General features: G+C 42.1%; 1 non-coding gene and 1 pseudogene across 1 annotated transcript; one reads left to right on the forward strand and one right to left on the reverse strand.

The window, feature by feature from the left end:
• Positions 1-1,234: 1,234 nt before the first annotated feature.
• Positions 1,235-1,309, reverse strand: Trnap-cgg. Its single transcript has one exon. It is a non-coding gene; the product is annotated as a tRNA-Pro (tRNA).
• An 8,627-nt stretch (positions 1,310-9,936) lies between these two features.
• LOC124622919 overlaps positions 9,937-18,232 on the forward strand; it is a 52,464-nt pseudogene continuing 44,168 nt past the window's right edge.

The raw sequence follows: 18,232 nt of genomic DNA on the forward strand, positions 1-18,232 counted from the left end.
CTTAACATCTGTGGTCATCAGTCCCCTAGAACTTAGAACTAATTACACCTAACTAACCTAAGGACATCACACACATCCATGCCCGAGGCAGGATTCGAACCTGCGACCGTAGCAGCCGCGCGGTTCCTGACTGAGCGCCTAGAACCGCGAGACCACCGCGGCCGGCTTTGGTTCTCATCCGCGGGACTCTTACAGCAGTGCGGTACATCTACGATATTCAACGCCCCGTTTTGTTACCTTCATGGCAAACCATGCTAGGTAATGCCCTTACGCACACGGCGAAGTTTCTACTACTTGTCTTCGTGCTTGGCAAACCCTGCCTTGATGAGTAAGCTCGCCAGATCTCTGACAAGCTGAGAAAGTTTGGACCATTATGTGCAGTGCTCTAAGCCAGCTAGGTACTTTGACGATCTGACGCTTCAGCTGGACAGAATTTGGCGAGAAATCCATAAGGCGATCCAACAGCTCTGTAAATCCACGCCAAGCCGAATAACTATTTGCATAAGGGCCAGAGGTAGACAAAAGCATATTGACCTGTTCATTTTGTGAAGGTCTTTCTCTTAAATAAATTAATACAGTTTTTCTGAAATTGTAATCACTTCAAATTTACCGATTTCCGTTCCATTCGTAGTCCCTTCGTGTTGCTTCTTTTATTTTATTTTTTGTCTTGGAGTGTATTTTAATGTTTGTGTACTACGATTACTGATCCCATACTGGTTTTTCCATTAGCAGGGCAACTGTTACTAGTTGCCTTAGTCTCTGTTCTTTTTGATTTGAATGTTTCCGCACTTCAGCAAGACTCGCTTCATCCGACCTTGGAATGACACTTTTACACGCGTTTTACCTCTTCTGGAGTGAGACCAACGTTCTTATCCTCGTTAATGACCTCCTACTTTTTGTTTTTTGCTGCTCCCAGTCCATTTCCATATCGCAGAATACGGCCACACGTGGTTTCCCGCACTGATGCCTGTAAATATCGCTGTAGAGGCTGATCGTGTCTGTGGAGAGGGAGGAACCCTAGAACACGTACCTCTGTACTGCGACCGTTGGTCACAGGAAAGACGGTCCGCGGAACTCACAGACTTCGAACGTGGTCAGGTGATTATGTGTCACTTGAGTGATACGTCTGTACGCGAGATTTCCACACTCCTAAACATCCCTAGGTCCAGAATGAGATTTTCACTCTGCAGCGGAGTGTGCGCTGATATGAAACTTCCTGGCAGATTAAAACTGTGTGCCGGACCGAGACTCGAACTCGGGACCTTTGCCTTCCGCGGGCAAGTGCTCTACCAACTGAGCTACCCAAGCAGTTGGTAGAGCACTTGCCCGCGAAAGGCAAAGGTCCCGATTTCGAGTCTCGGTCCGGCACACAGTTTTAATCTGCCAGGAAGTTTCATCCCTAGGTCCATTGTTTCCGATGTGGTAGTGAAGTGGAAACGTGAAGGGACACGTGCACCACAAAAGCGTACAGGCCGACCTCGTCTATTGATTGACAGTGACCGATGACAGTTGAAGATGGTCGTAATATGTAATAGGGAGACATCTACCCAGCCCATCACACAGGAATTCCAAACTGCATCAAGACCCACTGTAAATACTATGACAGTTTAGCGGGAGGTGAGAAAACTTGGATTTCATGGTCGAGCGGCTGCTCATAAGCTACACATCACGCCGTAAACATTGGAGGACTGAACAGTGGAACAACTTTGCGTGGAGTGGCGATCCGGTGGCAGGGTGTGGGTCTGGCGAACAACAGGTCAACGTCATCTGCCAGCGTGTGTGTGCCAACAATAAAAATTCGGAGGCGGTGGTGTTATGGTGTGGTCGTATTTTTCATGTGGGGAACTAGCACCCCTTGTCGTTTTGCGTGGCACTATCACAGCAAAGGCCTACGTTGATGTCTTAAGCATCTTCTTGCTTCCCGCTGTTGAAGAACAATCTGGGGATGGTGATTGCATCTTTCAACACGATCGAGCACCTGTTTATAATGCAAGGCCTGTGGTGAAGTGGTTAAACGACAATAACATCCCTGAAATGGCATGACTACTTCCGGAATCTGATGTGTAAGTTGCTTCATCACTTGACTGCTTCGTCTTTCGACAACACCTCCTCTGAAACCAAGCACCTATACTGATATGAAGCAGCAGTAAGTAACAACAAATACAACCCTACGGTCACTGACTAAAGATGGATTTACACAAGTAAGAGAAGCAACAGCGTCGTAATTGTCCCGTGATTCCACCGGCATAGTTCGAGGTATTGTTGCAGGAATTTAAATGGCTGTGTTCACGCTCGCCCGTGGTGTGACCCTCACAGTGCAAACCGTACTCTCTTCATCACCGTGTCACTCGTGCTCTTCGGTTGTATATTAGCATATCCCTTCTTTAATAAGTTTCCTTCTGTTGTCACAAGAGCTATGTGTCGTTACATCTACATGATTACTCTGCAATTCACATTTAAGTGCTTGGCAGAGGGTTCATCGAACCACAATCATACTATCTCTCTACCATTCCACTCCCGAACAGCGCGCGGGAAAAACGAGCACCTAAACCTTTCTGTTCGAGTTCTGATTTTTCTTATTTTATTTTGATGATCATTCCTACCTATGTAGGTGGGGCTCAACAAAATATTTTCGCATTCGAAAGAGAAAGTTGGTGAATGAAATTTCGTAAATAGACCTCGCCGCGACGAAAAACGTCTTTGGTTTAATGTCTTCCAACCCAACTCGCGTATCGTATCTGCCACACTCTCTCCCCTATTACGTGATAATACAAAACGAGCTGCCCTTTTTTGCACCCTTTCGATGTCCTCCGTCAATCCCACCTGGTAAGGATCCCACACCGCGCAGCAATATTCTAACAGAGTACGAACGAGTGTAGTGTAAGCTGTCTCTTTAGTGGACTTGTTGCATCTTCTAAGTGTCCTGCCAATGAAACGCAACCTTTGGCTCGCCTTCCCCACAATATTATCTATGTGGTCTTTCCAACTGAAATTGTTCGTAATTTTAACACCCAGGTACTTAGTTTAATTGACAGCCTTGGGAATCGTACTATTTATCGAGTAATCGAATTCCAACGGATTTCTTTTGGAACTCATGTAGATCACCTCACACTTTTCGTTATTTAGCGTCAACTGCCACCTGCCACACCATACAGCAATCTTTTCTAAATCGCTTTGCAACTGATACTGGTCTTCGGATGACCTTACTAGACGGTAAATTACAGCAACATCTGCGAACAACCTAAGAGAACTGCTGAGATTGTCACCCAGGTTATTTATATAGATCAGGAACAGCAGAGGTTCCAGGACGCTTCCCTGGGGAACACCTGATATCACTTCAATTTTACTCGATGATTTGCCGTCTATTACTACGAACTGCGACCTTCCTGATAGGAAATCACGAATCCAGTCGCACAACTGAGACGATACCCCATAGGCCCGCAGCTTGATTAGAAGTCGCTTGTGAGGAACGGTGTCAAAAGCTTTCCGGAAATCTAGAAATACGGAATCAACTTGAGATCCCCTGTCGATAGCGGCCATTACTTCGAGCGAATAAAGAGCTAGCTGCGTTGGACAAGAACGATGTTTTCTGAAACCATGCTGATTACGTATCAATAGATCGTTCCCTTCGAGGTGATTCATAATGTTTGAATACAGTATATGCTCCAAAACCCTACTGCAAACCGACGTCAATGAAATAGGTCTGTAGTTCGATGGATTACTCCTACTACCCTTCTTAAACACTGGTGCGACCTGCGCAATTTTCCAATCTGTAGGTACAGATCTATAGGTGAGCGAGCGGTTGTATATGATTGCTAAGTAGGGAGCTATTGTATCAGCGTAATCTGAAAGGAACCTAATCGGTATACAATCTGGACCTGAAGACTTGCCCGTATCAAGCGATTTGAGTTGCTTCGCAACCCCTAAGGTATCTACTTCTAAGAAACTCATGCTAGCAGCTGTCCGTGTTTCAAATTCTGGAATATTCCATTCGTCTTCCCTGGTGAAGGAATTTCGGAAAACTGCGTTCAATAACTGCGCTTTAGCGGCACAGTCGTCGGCAACAGTACCATCGGCACTGCGCAGCGAAGGTATTGACTGCGTCTTGCCGCTTGTGTACTTTACATACGACCAGAATTTCTTCGGATTTTCTAGCAAATTTCGAGACAATGTTTCGTTGTGGAACCTATTAAAGGCACATGGCATTGAAGTCCGTGCAAAATTTCGCGCGTCTGTTAATTTTAGCCAATCTTCGGGATTTCGCGTTCTTCTGAACTTAGCATGCTTTTTCCGTTGCCTCTGCAACAGCGATCGGACCTGTTTTGTGTACCATGGGGGATCAGTTCTATCTCTTAACTATTTATGAGGTATGAATCTCTCAATTGCTGTTGCTACTATATCTTTGAATTTGAGTTGCATTTTGACACACTGGGAGACTAAAAGTTTAAATTGTGTCTTAGTTGTTAGCGATTTATCTGTCGGAGCTAGGAGTTTACAGAGAAAGTAGTGTTTATCACTACAACCTCAGTCGCTGCAGTCATCCATCAGTATCAATTATGTCTCTACAGTTTCCAGATATCATTAAATCCGCGTCTGCAGCCACAATATGCCAGCGTTAATGCTTCCTCCTTTGCAGTTTTGTGTAAAACTGTCGGACAGTGAACGATACACAGAGGTATCGGATATCAGCTATAATATTGCGTAAGTATTATACAGACTGACTTTTCTACATGTACTAAAATTTTACCTGCGAATATTACAGGCAATACTCAGTAACAATTTTCTCTTTTCACTCTGTCTGTCGAAGATAAAGAAAGGCGAACTAAAAAACAAACAGTAAGATAACTCTCTTCATATTCTGTAGAGAGCGAAGTACTCAGCAGTTTTCATTGCAATCGACTTATCTATAAAAAATATTGTATTCGCCGAAAACCCAGTGTCTCAATATCAATTCTACAAGCCTGCACAAATACATATTCTGTGTGCAGCCAAATACGAAGAAAACTCGATGAATGCTACCTCAACATCACCTTCACAGAGACAGGCCATGGTCGCTTCCTCCAGCACTAAGAAACGCGAGCAAAGCTCTTAGCTGTGGACGGGATGTAAAACACCATCTTCATTCTTTCCTTCTTGCTGTGTCTGGTTATTCAATAACTAAATTCAAGCAAGTTGCTCTTGTGAATAATTGTGTCCGAGGTAACTACCAACTCGACAAATTACTGTCGGATTGTGGCATGTTGTGTTTTTACGCCAACCAAAAATGCGCGCCAGCCCTGTAAGAAGTTTTGATATGTCAGATTGGAGCATTCCGTTGGGAGCGGATTCCCTTAGGAGTGGTATAGGATAGTGATAGTGCATTTAAACTCTTATTTCATTCTGTAGTCACTCATCTTGACGAATGACCAGAGAAACCCCTAAAACTCCTCATAATTTTTATCTTTTCTTCGACTCTCGATGGCGGTCCACTGCCACGCTGCTCTCGGCCCATTTTCTAGTAGATCAAGTTTTCTACCATTAAATTCTGTGTGGAGCACAGTTAGGCTATCGTGGACGTCAGTTAGTGTATGTCTATCCACGATAAATCCACAACAACTTAGCTCGACACTAATAAAACTTCGTCTTGACCACAATTCCTTATTAATTTTTGCTAGACCTAATCCTAATGTAGGAATTTAGTAAACGTTAATGAAGGATTGCGGCCAAGACTGAAGAATTATTATGGTGCAAAAAATGACCGCCGCATCTTGTAAACCTTTTTTGCAATATTTTTCTTAACCGTACATCACACAGAAAATAATGGTAAAAATTTGATCTGCTAGATTAACTACAAATGGTGTTACAAAGAAAAAAATTCTGAAAAAATGTTAACAAACGAAGTGAATTGAATAGGAACAGGGGATCGCATTACCTTTTTAATCAGATACTAAAAAAATCGTGACACAATGCATTTGTATACGCGGTATAGAAAATCAAAAGAATATTAAACTTTAATGACTAGATGCATAAATATCATTGCATTTTACTCGGAAAACGAGCCTGAGGGGCTAGCGCTGGCCATATACTAGGTTGTTTTGATTGCCGAGCATATGTTTTAGGTTCTCTTGTCATTTACGTACTCACTTATCTCTCTATATGTGATGGTAGTAGAACGAACCTGTAAGTTTTGTGTGTTGTCTCATTACGGAATGATAAGTTAAAAATTAATTATCTAACTGTTAAATTTCATAGTATCAGATGAAATACCTTATGTGAATAACATTCCTGGATTACATGAGTTTTTTATGACTCTCGGAGTCTGTTTTCAAAGGATTCGAGCAGGATTCTTCAAATACCAAACGATTCGAGCTCCATTTGTGCAATTCCGTTAATCATTCCCTTAATAGAGAAAGAATCTTCGTCAATATCGAAGTGCGATTACATTAATTTCCACAATTTTCATTGTAAGGACTTTATTAAATTGAATAGTGACGGCAAGCAACCAAAATGCAGTGGCCAGAGGCATTATCTTTATTCCCTTATGTCATTGGGAGTAACAGTCACTGATATTGTTCATCTTTTCAGATCAGTAAAAAAGTTCTTGTAAGAGGCGTTCCTGACCTTTATTCTTGGAACCTAAGCAGTCGTGATGAAATTTGTCAGTAACCTATCGGATACCTGCACTATTGGTGATCTTGCTGCAGCTAACAAAACAGCAATGAAAACTGCTGAGTACTTCGCTCTCTACAGAATATGAAGAGAGTTATCTTACTGTTTTTTTTTTTTATTTTAGTTCGCCTTTCTTCATCTTCCTGTCTGTATGTTGTAAGTCCCCGTATTTTTGTTGTTGTTACTTTCTGTCTTTACTTAACTGAACTGACTCTTAATTGGATACTTTGCGAATAATTCTGTACGTCATTAATACTCTACCAGTATTCTAATAGTTTCCTGTCCTGGGCACGTAAAATAAATGAAAGTTATTCGTATGTATAATAGATAATCCCACTGCCTTTGGAATGTACCTCCTTGACGCGACAAAATGCGGAAGCGGAACTTTTAAAACAATCACATTTTTCGGTGTCGTTTAGCAGGAGGAATGTTCTTTTGAAGAAGTTTTTCTATCGAGAGGGTGCATTTCAACTGTTAACAGCAATTTCAGAGTTTCATATTTACCCAAGGAAGCCAGAGTTTAATACTTACAACCTTTGTACAACATTTTGTCACGTTTGACATCTGGAGAAATTTGTTTTGCAAATGAGATGTATGTGTAAATAATAATAATAATGGCGTGTGACGAGGGCCTCCCGTCGAGTAGATTCCACGTCGATGGGAATGAAATGATGATGATTAGGACAACACAATACCCAGTCTCTGATCGGAGAAAATCTCCGGTCCAGCCGGGAATCGAACTCGGGCCTTTAGGATTGATAGTCTGTCATCCTGACCGCTCAGCTACCGGGGGCGTGACTACGTGTAAATAATAACGTAACATATTTGTATTATCTTATAAATTTATCTGTGGAAATGTAACATCCTTACATTTGTATATTCTTTGACTTGCTTGATTTTTTTTTTTTTTTTACAAGTGTGCTGTGAGACTTCAGTTGACATCAATGTATAAATAATAATGTAAGATTTATAACTGAACAGCAACCACCCACAAGTACGGTGTTCAGTTATAAACCTTATAGTATTAAAGCCACGATCCTCAACGTAACAGTTTTCGACAAAATAGCATTAATGTATTATGTTTTTATCGTCTTAGGAGCTGGTATGTTCGTTAAGTAACACTGGAATTGTCGTCATTAGAGTTAGTCTGCTCCATTCCATTGACAGTACAGAGGTTCCAACTTAGACGCGTGTGGGAATTAGTAACACAGAGCGTTCATTTACGCAAATAATCTAGGAATAACGAAGATAACCCGTTTTTCGCGGGTGAATGCCGGGCATTTGCCACGCCAGACATTTGCCACACTTGCCCCTTCGCCAGGTTGCGATCCCTCAGCTAAGGGACGCCCTTCCTCGTACTTCTGTCCGCTTTCAAACCGCCGTCTCCACATCTTAGTCGATACAACCAGTACGTATGGGACCTTCTTCTTCGACATCTTAGCGAAATACAGAGCTTCTTTTCCGAAATCGAAATGTTTATATCTTATGGGAAACTAAAGCAATTTCGACGATTATGTCAGTATGTAATTAGTTCTGCCAAGTATAAATATAGATCCCTCTGTCTGTACGGTAGCCTCCTTTCACGCTTACTGATTGCGATAGAAACAGTCCATCGCCATGGGAGCAACAAGAAAGGAACGCTGTAAAGAGAATGTGAATCTACGCTAATCATTTCTTTTTGATCGCTGCATTTGTGCCTTCTTTAATTACTACAATTGCATGCCCAAAAGACAATAAGGAAAGAAGAAATGGGTATGTGAATGTTTGAAAAGAAGAACGACATAGTCCATATTAATTTACTCTCTAAAATCCGATATCTCTTGCGGCGAAACATTAGTTAATAAAGTGTAGCAGGACAATGTTCAAAACAAGACTGAAAGTACGTTCTATGATTGACATGTCATCTAAAGTCGACGTACAATTTTAAAATGTTAGAAATAAGAAAATGAAGTAATACAGAATGTTATGCTTGTAACGTACCTTGTTGTTCTGCATTGTTTAGCTCTGGTATTTACAGGTTCACAGAGAAAGCATCCTAGGTTTTGGAGGGAACAGCCGTAATTGTAATGATCTCCACTACAACAGAAACAAGAAGCAAAACTTAAGGAAAAATAATGTAATGTGTGTTCCAGCTCACAAGCGACATTGAAGCATATAGTTCCTGTGACTTAGTATGGATAGAGGTTATATTCGACAACCGGAATAAATTAATAACTGGCACTTTTTACCGACCCCCGGTCTCAGATGAAACAGTTGCTGAACATTTCAAAGAAAACTCGAGTCACATCGCAAATAGGTACGCTACTCATACAATTATAGTTGGCAGTGACTTCAATCTACCTTCCGTTTGTTGACAAAAATACATTTTCAGACCATACTGTAGATAGAAAAAACTTCCATAATTGTTCTAATTGCTTTTTATAAAATTATTTTGGACAATTAGTTCACGAGGTCATTCAAATTGTAAATGGTTGCGAAAACACACTTGACCTCTTAGCCACAAATAATCCTGAGAATCACGACGGGTACAGGGATTAGTGAACACACAGTCGTAGCGAGGCTCAATTTCGTAACAAAGAAATTCACCGAAACTAAACGCGAAATATACGGTATATATTTATAGAAGCGACTAAAAATTCGGTTGACGTCTTTCTAAGAGACAGTCTCCAATCCTTCCAAACTATGTAAGTGAAGACCATATGTGGCTTAAGTTCTAAGAAATAGTATCAACAACACTCAAGAGATTCATACCAAATAAATTAATATCAGACGGAACTGATCCCCCATGGTTCACAAAACACGACAGAAAGCTGCAGCAGGTGCACCGAAAAAGGTACGTATAATTTAGACGAGATCAAAATCTCCAAGATTGGCGAAGTTTTACTGTGGCTCGAAATTTGGTGCGGATTTCAATGCGAGATGCATTTAATAGTTTCCACAACGAAACTCTCTCTAGAAATGTGGCGAAAAATCCATACACATTCTGGTCCTATGTTAAGAAACGCAGCGGAAAAGCTCAGTAAGCGATGAGGAGGAGGAGGAGGAGGAGGAGGAGGAGGGGGAGACAAGGGACCCAACCCTTAGGAGCAGGTAAAATCGTGGCAAATGTCCGCACACTGGTGCGGGTGAGCCGACTGTACGGGAGACCACCTGCTGCTTGAGCGGCGGCGCTATGCAGGCGACGTTACGTCTGCGCCGGCCGCTCCCTCAGCGTGCGCGTCGCCCGCACGCGGCCGATAGCGCGGCGTCAGCGATCCGTCGCCAAACAGGCTGGGCTGATGTGGCGCGATGCGCGCGCACGGGCCGGCGTCGCACAAAGGCCCCTCTGTGCGGCAACACAGTGGCCGCTCTGTTCGCCGCCACAGGTGCCCGGGCCAAGGACGCCGCGCGGGCACGCCACCTCGCCGCGATTACGGCCACACCCCGTCCACTTGCGCACTCCGCACCCGTGTCGCGAAACTCGCCGGACCTGAGTTCGATTCTCCACCCGACGAATATAGGGGTACGGCCGATTTCCTTCCCCATCCTTCCCCCTTCACTGTTATCCACCTTGTCCAGATCCCGTGAGTCAATTTCGATGGAACGACAGCCTACATTGCAAGCGCTAATGTTTGGAATAAATCCAGTCCCACTGCTGTGACCACCGCCTATGCTCGATGTCAGCGGGCTATACCCGCACACAGACGCCAAATTGCAGCACTAGCATTGGCGGGTAAATAAAACGGACGTGTGTGTGGGGGGGGGGGGGGGGGATTGCGGAAGAAAGTGGAGTCATTGTTGTAATGTTGAAACGGAGTGAATAATACACTACTGGCCATTAAAACTGCTACACCAAGAAGAAATGCAGATAAAAACGGGTATTCATTGGAAAAATGTACTATAACTGACATGTGATTACATTTTCACGCAATTTGGGTGCATAGACCCTGAGAAATCAGTACCCAGAACAACCACCTCTGGCCGTAGTAACGGCCTTGATAGCCTGGGCATTGAGTCAAATAGAGCTTGGATGGCGTGTAAAGGTACTGCTGCCCATGCAGCTTCAACACGATACCACAGTTCATCAAGAGTAGTGACTGGCGTATTGTGACGAGCCAGTTGCTCGGCCACCATTGACCAGACGTTTTCAATTGGAGAGAGATCTGGAGAACGTGCTGGCCAGGGCAACAGTCGAACATTTTCTGTATCCAGAAAGGCCAGTTCAGGACCTGCAACATGCGTTCGTGCATTATACTGCTCAAGTATAGGGTTTCGCAGGGATCGAATGAAGGGTAGAGCCACGGGCCGTAACACATCTGAAATGTGACGTCCACTGTTCAAAGTGCCGTCAATGCGAACAAGAGGTGACCGAGACGTGTAACCAACGGCACCCCATACCATCACGCCAGGTGATACACCAGTATGGCTATAACGAATACACACTTCCAATGTGCGTTCACCGCGATGTCGCCAAACACGGATGCGACCATCATGATGCTGTAAACAGAACCTGGATTCATCCGAAAAAATGACTTTTTGCCATTCGTGCACCCAACTTCGTCGTTGAGTACACCATCGCAGGCGCTCCTGTCTGTGATGCAGCGTCAAGGGTAACCGCAGCCATGGTCTCCGAGCTGATAGTCCATGCTGCTGCAAACGTCGTCGAACTGTTTGTGCAGATGGTTGTTGTCTTGCGAACGTCCCCATCTGTTGACTCAGGCAGCGGGACGTGGTTGCACGATCCGTTACAGCCATGCGGATAAGATGCCAGTCATCTCGACTGCTAGTGATACGAGGCCGTTGGGATCCAGCACGGCGTTCCGTATTACCCTCCTGAACCCACCGATTCCATATTCTGCCAACAGTCATTGAATCTCAAGCAACGCGAGTAGGAATGTCGCGATACGATAAACCGCAATCGCGATAGGCTACAATCCGACATTTATCAAAGTCGGAAATGTGATGGTACGCATTTCTCCTCCTTACACGAGGCATCACAACAACGTTTCACCAGGCAACACCAGTCAACTGCTGTTTGTGTATGAGAAATCGGTTGGAAACTTTCCTCATGTCAGCCCGTTACAGGTGTCGCCACCGGGGCCAACCTTGTGTGAATACTTTGAAAAGCTAATCATTTGCATATCACAGCATCTTCTTCGTCGGTTACATTTCGCGTCTGTAGCACGTCATCTTCGTGATGTAGCAATTTTATTGGCCAGTACTGCATGACGTCCAAAGGGACATGGATAACGTTCAGTGGTAACTCCGGTTCCCGTCAGATCACCAAAGTTAAGTGCTGTCGGGCTGGGCGAACCCTTGGATGGGTGACCGTCTGCCGAGCGCTGTTGGCAAGCAAAGTGCACTCAGCCCTTGTGAGGCAAACTGAGGATCTACTTGATTAAGAAGCAGCGGCTCCGGTCTCGGAAACTGACATACGGCCGGAAGAGCGGTGTGCTGACCACGTGCCCCTCCATATCCGCATCCGGTGACACCAGTGGGCTGAGGATGACACGGCGGCCGGTCGGTACTGCTGGGTCCACCAGGGCCTGTGAACGGAGTCTACGTTTTACAAAGGGGCATGATTGTCTGTTTTCGGGTCAAAGGCGAAATCATTTCCGAAATGGCTAAACTTGTAAACTGTTCACTTGCAGTCATGGTTAAAGTGTACCGTGCATGGCAAAATGGCGCTCTCCAGACAGGGATGAACGATGGCTGCGGAGACGTGACCGAACAAATTGACGTGCAGCTGTTAAGAGCAACTGACCACCCAGATGGAACAAGAAGCTACCTCCTCAGAGTGAGAAAGAAGTGGCAGATGTAATATTACCGTTTGTGCAAGTGGAATGTTTGGGGTCGTACACATTAGACTGTGCGGAAAATGTACATGAGGAGTACAATCATGACGGAACGTGTTTAACAAGTCAAAGAAATACTGAAACAGATGTCGAGTCTGTTGTATAAAATTTTGGGCGTGCAGCCGCATAAATTCAGCAATTCAGCTTCTTCTTCTAATATTTCGGCTGAATACCGTCAAGCCATCTTCAGAATGATCCGAGGTGACTAACGCTCCAGCACTTGCTCCGCCCTTTTAAATACGAGGACCGAACTGCTGCATATTCGGCCAAAGATACACAAGGCACCAGAGGTGTAACATATGCATGGAAATTAAATCTACTGCTGCGCAGTCGATCCACACGGTGATATCGATGTGTCACGGAGAGCTGCGACGTCTTTGTGATTTAAATACAGAAATTGCCGGATTCCATGATTTGTCCAAGCTGAAGTCGCTATCGCTGTTAATTAAATTCGTCGCCAACCGAATTTCAGTTGCTTGTTTCACTACTGAGTCCCAGAAAGATGAAGTCGATGTTAAAATTTTGTCATATCAAGATGGCCGCCGAGTGAGATCACAGACATTTTCTTCGTCCGCTAAAAGAACTTATTTAAGAGGAAATAGTGTAAAATTTCAATTTTCACTGTTTTATATACTTGCTGCAGTGTCCGCTCTTGTCACACAACTGAATATTAGCGTCCCAGCAGCGCTTGTTCTTGAACAAACTTGTTCTTTAGCTGAAGTCCCGATAGTCGCGACATAACCCGAAATTTTGTGTACATTAAACACAAAAAATTCTACACAAGTTTTCTTAATAGTGCAAAGTTAGTTTAAAAAAGACTGCTACTAGTTTTATAAGTGCCTATTGTCGCAATAAAAGTGTAATTAAACGTTTGTAAATAGTATTTAACTAACACATTTCGTACTGTTTACTAGGTAGATAGAAGCGATTTAGGCCTAAATTTTCCGACTTACAGACGTTTAAAAACCAGACCAAACACGCCTGATAACGTAAATTCTCTAAAAGCAAATTAATTACAAATACATTCTTCTGTCATTGTATCTCTAAAAAATAAAAAAAAAAACTACCACACATAAGACCCTTGTGTCGTTTTTTGTTTACACACAGCCAATCACACACCCTTGACAAATTTAAAACATTCTTTAAACTTAATTATTCTTTTGAAACTCACCATGAGTGAGAAATGTGGGAGCTCTTATAGGGTAGTGAGTAGAGGGATTTGTTGCCAACCTTGTAGGAAATATTTTCACTCGGTGGGATGCAGTCGGGAGAATGTTGGGAGAACAGAAGAGGTTCTTTACTGGAACAGCAGAATATGCAGTAGGAACATTTTGATTGGGGAACAGGAAAGGAAAATCTGTGCCCTTCAGGCACAGTTGGGGGAAGCAAGGAAGGAACTCATAAGGATCAAGGGAGATATGGGGTAGGAGGATGGTGGGAACTGGCAGCTAGTAGGAGGATAGGTAGAAAGAGAACGCGATCTGACAGTTTTATCATCAATACCAAAAACAGGTATGTACCACTGCCAGAGTTAAGTCGAGCTCAGGTAGAACGAGGAGCAGAAATGTGCAGCACACTTCAACCGAGGCCAAGAAGCCTAGGAATGTACAAAGTGTTAGGAAGGAGAAAGTGCTGCTCCTGCTAAGTAGTAGCCAGGGGCTAGGTGCAGGCCCTCAGATAAGGGAAAGTTTAGGGCCAGTGTACCAGGCCACCAGTACCTTCAAGCCAAATGCAGAGCTAAGTCACGTGATAGAGGACCTAGGGTCTTTACGTAAGGACTTTACAAAAGAGGACCATGTAGTGATAGTGGGTGGGGTGGGAAACGGTTTGGACAGGGATGGGGCACATGAGAGAGGTGGTGTCCTGGACAAGATAGCTTCCCTGACTCATGGCACCAAGGTACACTTTGTCATGATCGACCACACCTTGATGGAGCTGTGAGGCGAATCAATGTGGGGTTAGGGTTGGCGCTGAGGACAGCCAACTTTGCTCGTGTTTGTCTGGTGCCCGTCAGGACTATCAACAGATGGGGTTTCACTAGGCATGGCTTACACCTAAACAGGACTGGGAGGGGAAAATTGGAACAGCTGATTCATTAACGTACAGGGGGTGGATCTCGGGCCACATATGGTCAGTTACCTGTTGTCATAGGTAGGAAAAGTAGGTCTTTTTTAGGATAAATCCAGACAACAGGTTCCGCTTCCTAAAGAGTATCTCCAGTACTTTAAAAAATACTGAAACGATCACTCACAAGACAGACTTTAATAAATCAAATATCACATATACCAGATGTCACAAAGAAAAACAAACCATTGGAAAGAGTAACATGTGGTATTTTACAGACTTAACAATCCTCCATCGAAACATGCAATCAATAAAAAAATAAAATACAACTATTAGAAACTGAGCTCCAATCTTTGAACTGCACAGTAGTTTGCATTACTGAGCACTGGTGTAGAGACACAGAAATCCAAAATGTAGTATTATTACTATATGAAAAGGCAACCTCTTACTGCAGAACTACTTCAATGGGTGGAGGATCATGTATTTATATCACAAAAGGAACACAGTTCAAAACAAAACATGACCTCAGTACCGTAAGTGAAGGCAAAAACTTTGAAATATCAGCTATTGAATTAACAGGGCTTGATATCATCAAGAAATTAATCATTTTGTGTGTGTGTAGATCTCCCAGTGTCGACACTTATTTCAATAAATTAACGGAAGTTCTAGATAAACTCTCAAGTACAAATGTCAACAGAATTCTGTGTAGGGACATTAACATCAACACTAACATCATAAATGAATCCAGCAGCACCTTCGTAAACATCTTTCAAAGTTTTGGCATGTCCCTATTGGTCAATAGTGCAACAAGGGTTACCACAATGACTTCATCAGTAATTGACCATGTGGCCATAAATATGGACAGGGAAAAATGTAATTTAGCTGTAAAAGATCTCGGACTATCAGACCATCTCTGCCAAATAACAACAGTAAAGTCAGGCATCGAATCATTCCCTAAACTACAAGCCTACAAACAACAACTATCAGAAATCAAAATAAAGAATTTTCAAAGGAACTAGAAAAACGTAGCTGGGGTGAAGTGTATAAGGAAACCAAGGTGCGTATGAAATTCTCTAAATTCTCCACATTATTTAAATTGAACTTTGAAAAGGCATTTCCAAAAGTATGCATGTCTGTATCAACATCCCACAAAAACAGATGGGTAACAGCGGGTATTAAGAAGTCCTCCCAAACACTTGAACACCTCAGTTCCATGAAACAGATACGCAGCGATCCAGAATTCTTAAATTTCTATCATAGATACAAAAAGATCTATAGGAAGGTGCTGATTGCTGCAAAAAAGTCATTTAATGACAAAATAATATATAATGCAGAGAATAAAAGCAAACCAGTCTGGGATGTTATAAAAAAGGAAATGGGGAGAGGCAAACAAATGCAAAATAACATACTGCTAAGGGAGGGGGATAAAGTGATAAATGATCAACAGCACTTAGAAAACTATGTAAACGAGCATCTTTTCAAGTATTGCAGAGACGTTAGAGGAAAAATTCGTCCAAACAAATACAACACCTGTAAATAATGTTGCACTAAATACAATGATGTTACTTCCAACCACAGGGAATGAAGTCAGTAAAACAATTCAAAAACTAAAAAGTAAAAAGTCAGTAGGCTTAGATGAAGTACCAATGTGTGTACTGAAACAATGCATAGGGATTATACAAGGCCCCTTAACAAATACAATAAATGAATCCTTCACATCAGGGACATTTACAGAGCAGTTAAAACAGACAAGAGTTGTACCTTTGCTTAAGAAAGATAATGCAGAAGACATAGAAAATTACCAGCCCATTTCCCTGCTGTCAGCATTCTCAAAAATAGTAGAAGCAATTATGAAATACAGATTAATGAATTACCTGAATAAATACAATCTTTTAAGCGAATCACAGTTTGGTTTCTAAAGTGGCAAAAATATGGAGTCAGCCATATTAGAATTCACAAAGTTGTACTTGATGCTCTTGATAAAGATGAGTGTGTCACAGGCATATTTTTGGATCTTTCTAAGGCGTTGGATACAGTCGACCATAAGATTATATTAAGTAAATTAGAAGTGTTAGGAACAAGAGGGGTAGCTAATGACTGGTTTCGATCATACCTAACAGATAGGGTACAAAGAGTAGAGATAACACATACTTCAAATAGATCTAAACATTTAGTAAAACACTTATCAGAAACCAAGTACATTAATATAGGCGTTCCACAAGGTAGCATGTTAGGACCAATACTGTTCCTGATATACATCAACAACTTTCCGAATAGTGTTACACATGGTGAAAAAATTCTCTTTGGTGATGACAGCAATATTATAGTCACTGAGGAAACAAGAGGACTCCTTGCTCAGAAAGCAAATGAAACTCTGAAGGAGGTTTATGATTGGTCAATAGGTAATAAAGCGACACTGAACATAAAGAAAACTACTGCCATGAATTTCAGTTTGAAGAGGAAAAATGACAATGTTAATTTAAATGTAGATGGCATCTCTACAAACTGTGTAACAAATGCAAAATTCGTAGGAATGAATATTGATTCTCAGTTGAAGTGGTCTGAACACACAAAGGTACTTGCAAACAGAATGTCATCAGCATGTTACGCCCTTAGAATTCTATCAACAGTGTGTAACATGCAGTATCTTTTACTTACATGTTATTCATAAGTACGCTCAATTCTTAGCTATGGCATTCTTTTTTGGGGAACAAATGCACAAAATATGAACATAATTTTCAAACTACAGAAAAGAGCTGTAAGAATAATAACCAAATATACTAGTCGGGCTCACTGTGAAGATCTGTTCAGAACACTGGGGCTTTTAACTGCTCCGTGTGAATACGTTTACCAGTCAGTTGACACATCAAAAATAACATTGGCAATTACTGCACAAACAGCTCTGTTCATGACCATGCAACAAGAGACAGACTAAGATTACGTTTACCAAGAAACAATAAACATAAAACTCAAAACAGCATTTTCTACCAAGGAATAAAACTGTACAATAAATTATCAAAAGAGGTTAAAGAAATTTAAAAAAATACACTTATTTAAAAAGGCAGCTAAAAAGTGCCTGTTATGCAATACATTTTATACACTCAAGGATTACTTAGCTAAAACAGAGTAGAGATTTGATAAAGAATATTATACAAATAAATAGTAATAATAATGATTATAAAATATCCAACATTCCACGTAACACCTTCACTTTGTGTTTTTTTCACTTCTTTTTTTTCCTTTCTAGAAGCACTTACCCCCAAGCTATGCATGGCACAATGGTAACACCTCCTCCTCTTTCTGAGCTCAACATCTCACTCATTATGGAGGGATGCTGACTCAGTTTTTCAGGATAGCAAATGGGAAGTTGTGATACAGGAAATGGCACAGAGATCACCAGTGTGTGTGTGTGTGTGTGTGTGTGTGTGTGTGTGTGTGTGTGTGTGTGTGTGTAGTGAGTGAAGTGTTATGAAACAATGTGTGCATAGTGTGTGCAGTGTCTGATAGTGAGATATGAGTAAACAATGTGGCATTACATTATTTAATAAGTTATTTGTAGAAAAAGTATTGTACACCAGGAGTAAATCTGGTGATTGTCTCTAATTAGAATTCTGTAAATATATGTGAATATGAATTAACTTATTTTAAATTGATCTAAATTTGTAAATACTTTGACATGTCCTATT

The sequence above is a fragment of the Schistocerca americana genome, chromosome 7, assembly GCF_021461395.2.
Source record: "Schistocerca americana isolate TAMUIC-IGC-003095 chromosome 7, iqSchAmer2.1, whole genome shotgun sequence".
In the NCBI taxonomy this organism is placed as follows: domain Eukaryota; kingdom Metazoa; phylum Arthropoda; class Insecta; order Orthoptera; family Acrididae; genus Schistocerca; species Schistocerca americana.